This window comes from Physeter macrocephalus, chromosome 14 (assembly GCF_002837175.3).
Source record: "Physeter macrocephalus isolate SW-GA chromosome 14, ASM283717v5, whole genome shotgun sequence".
NCBI lineage: Eukaryota > Metazoa > Chordata > Mammalia > Artiodactyla > Physeteridae > Physeter > Physeter macrocephalus.
Window position 1 is genome coordinate 25,580,835 of NC_041227.1, and position 6,000 is coordinate 25,586,834.

A 6,000-nucleotide genomic window follows, 5' to 3' on the forward strand; every position below is an offset into this window, starting at 1 on the left:
TTTTACCATTTGCTCAGAGCCTGTTATTCTGATAGACCTCGGCCTCCGTGAGAGCAGGCACCACATCTGTCTTATTCTCTGGCCATCCCTAGAGCCTTGCGTGGTCCACAGAGCAGTTCAATACACGTTTGTTGACTGGTTGCCTGACGGGCTGAGCCAGCCACCTTAAGTAGGTCTGTGATGTTAAACTCTATCCTGTGCCTCCTGCTGAGGTTTACCTCCTTGCTGTGGCTCAGGCCTTGGGATCCGGAGCCAGACCCTCTGGGTTTGAATCACGTCTATGCCATTGCTGAGCTGGGTGACCTTGGGCCTTGTTTTCTAGTCTATGAAATGGCGATGACAACAGTACCAACTTACATGGGTTGTTGCAAGATTAAGTGAGGCCATTCTTTTTTTTTTTTTTTTGCGGTACGCGGGCCTCTCACTGTTGTGGCCTCTCCCGTTGCGGAGCACAGGCTCCGGATGCGCAGGCTCAGCGGCCATGGCTCACGGGCCCAGCCGCTCCGCGGCATGTGGGATCTTCCCGGACCGGGGCACGAACCCGTGTCCCCTGCATTGGCAGGCGGACTCTCAACCACTGTGCCACCAGGGAAGCCCTAAGTGAGGCCATTCTTGTGAGTCACCCAGAGCGGTGCCTCTGACTCTCATGCTTATAGCTGCTCGGCGTGGGGATGACGGGGTGTGGTGTCACCAAGCAGTGAAAACAGTGACTGGTTCTGGCCCATCTCTGACTTGCTATGTGATATTGGGGATGTACCTTGCCTGCTCTGGGCCTCAGTGTCCCCATTGGTGATCTGAGGGGTTCTAAGGAGATGAACTCCAGGCCCTTCCGTTTAAACCCTCCAAAACCCTGTGTTTGAGCCTCTCCAGTTCTGGGAGTGTTGGCAAAGCTGCGAGCCTGTGGGAGATGCAGGTTCCTGGACCCAAACCCAGACTCTGATTCCCCCAGTGCAGGCTGGGCCCTGAGCAGAGGTGAAGACCCAGGCTGGGGGAATGACTTTTCTGTCTTGTTCTGGAAGCCCAGGTTCAATCAGGCCCTTACAGGACTGGGTACATACCTGGTGAGGGGGTGTTGGCCAGTGGTTGAAAACCCAGTGGGGCTATGCAGCCAGAACACCTGGTTCAAATCCACTTGCTTACCAGGGGCCAGGTGAACGTGGGCATGTTCTCTGTGCCTTAGTTTCCTTATCTGTAAAATGGAGCAATAACTTGTTGAGTAGGCTACACTAATTAACTTATGTAAAGTATGCAGACCAAGGCCTGACACCTTGTAGGCCCTCAAAAAAGTCAGGCACTTTTCCAAGCCTAGAGGATCTGGGCATTCAGAAAACACCAACTCCTAAATTTTACCAGTCTTCCCTCCCATAAGCCCAGTCTGTCCCAGTTTACAAAGCCCTTCTGGTCTACTGTGTGCAGGCTGTGCTAAAATGAGGAAAACCAAGGCCCAGAGAGAGGCAGACACCCACTCTTGGTCACACAGGAGCAGTGACCAAGCTAGACTGGGCCAGGTCTCCTGCCTTCCAGCCAGTTCACCCTCAGCACCTCCCCAGTTTCCAGGCCCTGCAGGCCTACCCTCTGACCCCGGCCCCCTGGGAGCCTGATCCCAGGCCCATGGGGTCTACAAGTCTGGTCTGGATTAGACACGCTGAGAGGCAAACGCTGGCCCCCCCAGCAGGCCGCCTGGCGGGACCCATGCTCACAGCTGCTGAGGCTCACAGGGACATAAATCATGGTGGCAGGAGGCTCTGGGGCTGGGACCACCTTAGCCTTCTGAAGGGCACAGGGGCCTGAGAGTCATGGGAAGGGATGCCTGGGTCCACTGGGGGTGTTTTCCATCCTCTGTTGGGGCAGCTGAAGCAGGGCAGGTCAGAGGGGGCCAGGAGACCATTTGGCAGGCCTCACATCTTAGGGCCAAGATCTTGACTTTGTTCTAACCATTCACTCTGCAATCATCTACAAACATGCAGATAAGTGACCAAAAGTAGTACGGAGAACTCACATATACCCTTTACCTGGATTCACCAAGTTTTAACAGTTTGGGACATTTGCTTTATCCTTCTCTCGCTCGCACAGATTATTTTTTTCTGAACCATTCGAGAGTATGTCATCTACATCATGTTCCTCTACCCCTTAATACTTCAGGGTGTGTTTCTGAAGCACAAGGATATCCTCTTACATAACCATACTGTTAGTAAATTCAGTGCATGTAATATTGATATACTTGAATCTGTTGTTCTTAATCCAATTTTGTCAACTGTCCAGTAATGTCCTCTATAGCATCACTCCACTGCAGGACAGGATCCAGCCCAGGGGCATGTTGCATTTTGCTGTCCAGGTCTAGACTTTTCATATCAAGTCCAGATGAAGTAAAATACACAATAGCAGGAGATGCAGACACGGTTGAACAAAGATGTTCAACCGTACATGTGTGTCCCGTGGACTGATGTTTTTGTAAATCCTCTAACGTTCTCATGATAATGCATCATACTTGTGATTGTATATGGCTGCTTAAGAGTTAACTTGCTAAATATGTTAGAGGTTTTGGAATTCTATTCTGTGGGGTTTTTATTTTTTTAATCTAATAGGAGCCTCATAAAATGGAAGTGGCCTGGGCCAATGAGGGGAACTTAATGTGGTGGAGGAGCCCTGGGCTGAAGGGAGGTACCTTGCATTCTCAGCCCAGCTCAGCTCCAAATGTTGTGCAAATCTGGCTCATCTCTGTCCCCCTCTGGGCTTCAGTTTCTCCATTGCCATGGGCGACTTCTGAGTCCTTCCCACTTGCAACTGTGGAATTAGAGAAGAGAGTCCTGAGTGGTAGGCAGGAAGACCTGGGTTCCCGGTGGCCCAGCAGAGTCAGGGACTCACTGGGGGACCTCGGGCAGGTTGCTTCATCTGTACTGGCTCAGCTTCTCATTGTGAAATGATGGACTCTGAGATGCTTCTTGTGTTGATGCTTCTTGTGTCTAATAAGGTTTGGGTGGAGGGTGCAACCTGATATTTAGGCCTCCTGTTCAGGGTCCAAGGTGGCCTGGCTGAAGTTGCTCATTCCACCGCCTCAGCCCTGGGTTTCTTCTCCCTGAGCTCCTTTAAATCCTCTGGCCCCGAGTCGGCCCTCGCTCAGGCAGCCTGGAGAAGCCCGGCTGGGTTGGCCCATCCTGAAGGTGGAAAGCTTGTGTGTTGGGGACAGTGATGTTAGGCAAATGGCCCCCAGAGGTACTGGTCCACAGCTGTGCCTCGTCCAAGTCATGTGTGTTGGGCTGGTCTTGTAGCTCACATGGGCCCCCGAGACATTAACTGTCTATTACCCAGGAACGAGGCCCCAGGAAGACAGCAAGCAGCAAAATGTGCAGAACAGAGCACTACGCAGCTGCGAAAAAGCACGAAGCAGCTCTTTAAACACTGAGGGTGTATTGTTAAGGAAAAAAAAGAATCCAAGTGCAGAACAGTGTGTAAAATGCTACCTCTCATGTGGAAAAACAAGGTATATGTGATTTGCCTGTATCTGCAAACACTGTCTCTGAAGGACTCTCTGAGACTCTGGTTACCAGAATTGCCTCTGAGAACTGGAACTGAGTGGCTGGAAGGAAACTCATTGTCAGTTTATTCTTTTGTGTCTTCTGAACTGTGAATACTGTGGGTTGTCTATTTCGAGGGGAATACAGCTGAAGGAACCTAGTATGAGTAGGCGTGCAAGAGGGGCTCCTGGGTTGCTGCTAATTGCATTTCTTGATCTGCATGCTGGGTGCGCAGGTGTGCTCAGTCTGTGAAAGTAACTTAATGGCATGTGCACTGTCCTGCAGGTATATCATACTTTGATAAAAAGTGTTAACTCAGTATGCTATAAATGATTGTTTAAGTGTATGTGTTTTACAAAAACTCTTCAGGATTACTACAATGTTAACTGTAGTTGTCTTTGGGATGGGTGATATTTCTAGGGTCTTGCAGTTTTTGAATTTTTTTACGATGAAAACATAAGCAGAGAAATCTATAAATACTTTTTCAGAACCAGTAATCAGTATAGAGCATTTCTGCAAGGACACACAGGAAACAGCAGAAGTGCCTTTGGGGAGGAGCCTGAGGGAGGTACATACTTTTCACTGCATACTATTGGATACAACTTACATTATTTACCCAGTGCATAGTCTATTAAAAATGACTTAAGGCAAAAAAAATAATTATTTTTCGGTCCCAACTGTTCTTGCTGATTAGGGATTAGGCCCGGGAGGGCAAGAGGGGTCAAGCAACTTCTCCGGGGTCATCCAGCTAATCTGGTGGCAGAAGTGGGCCTCCAGCCCAGAGCACCCAAGTGTCTGCTCTGTCCCCACTCCCAGGTTTCCTGCCATTGACAAGGTCACAGTCCTTTTCCTGTGGCTTTGCCAGGGGCTGCCTGGACCTGGAGCTGGGTAGGTGCAGGGGGTACACTGTGCTTTCCTAATTAGCTCCCGAAGGGGAACTGTTTGATGATCTGCAAAATGGGCAGCCCCACTTCAGGCTCTGTCCGAGGGTCAAATACAGGGGGTGACAGAGCAGAGTGGATACAAGCATGGAATGTAGAGCCAGGCTTCAGATGGTAAACACTAAATAAGTGCCTGTTAAAAAAATAGATTAAAAAATAGGCATATGAACGTACCTGGAGGAAAGGGTGGCTGCCTGGCTCTGCCGCCTCTCCTGGCCCCTCTCCCTGTCTCCCCTGCCTCCAGCCTCTCCAGCTTCTCCAATCCTGGCCCCACAGGGACAGATCTGTGAGATGGGGAAACAACGGCCCCCACCTCCCAGGGCTTCTGGGAGAATAATCAGAGTCACAAGGGCTGGCACCCAATCTGGGGCATCTCCAGGGCAAGGGAAGGAGCTCACTTTGGGCTTTATAGGTGGACAGACCTCACATTGTCACCCTGCCATGTGCCAGCCACGTGCCTTTGGATGTCATTGTTTCTTTAAATTTATTTATTTTTGGCTGCGTTGGATCTTCATTGCTGCGCGCGGGCTTCCTCTAGCTGTGGCGAGCAGGGGCTACTCTTCGTTGTGGTGTGCGGGCTTCTCATTGCAGTGGCTTCTCTTGTTGTGGAGCACCGGCTCTGGGCGCGCAGGCTTCAGTAGTTGTGGCTCTCAGGCTCTAGAGCGCAGGCTCAGTAGTTGTGGCGCATGGGCTTAGCTGCTCCGCAGCATGTGGGATCTTCCTGGACCAGGGCTCGAACCCGTGTCCCCTGCATTGGGAGGCGGATTCTTAACCAGTGTGCCACCAGGGAAGCCCTGTCCTTGTTTCTTTAAATCGTCTCAGCTCCAACATGGGCAAAAGCATCCCGTTAGCACACACTCATTTGCACATGTGAAAAACCACATGCCTACCTAGCCCTGTTTGTAAAGACGTGGTTAAGGGATGGGTTAAAGTATGGTATGTTCACAAAATGGAATAAACAGCTACTAAAGGAATGAAGATACCCTTTACCTTTATGTACTGACTTGGGATAACACCCAAGCTAGATTAAGGAAAAAAAAAATGCACGAAGCAGAAAGCGGGTACAATATGCTACTGTTTGTGTAAAAAGTGGAAGAAAACATATATGTATATTTCTGTATTTGCTTGGTTATTCACAAGGAATAGGGATGTCACAAAAAAACTAGTGGCTGAACCTGCCTGCGGCGGGAGAACTGTGGCCGGAGGACAAGAGGGAAGGAGACTTTTCACCACATACCCTCTTGTACCTTTTGAATTTTGAACCATGTGGATGAATCTATTCCGTATTCAAAAATAAATAAAATTAAGATTTTTTTTTTTTTTTTTACCAACCACACCAGACACCCAACAGTTGTTCAAGAAGACAGTGAGGAAAGATTGGTTATCTCGACTTCTAGAGAGGGGGTCCCCTGCCTTCCCCCAGCTCCACCCCCTCCAGGGCACAGGGTGGCACCTGTGACACCTGTGTCTCTTCCAAGGTCCAGAAGAGGGGCCACCTCTGACCTCTGATGTCCCCAGGCCCCTCCCTTCTTCAGCTGGGAACA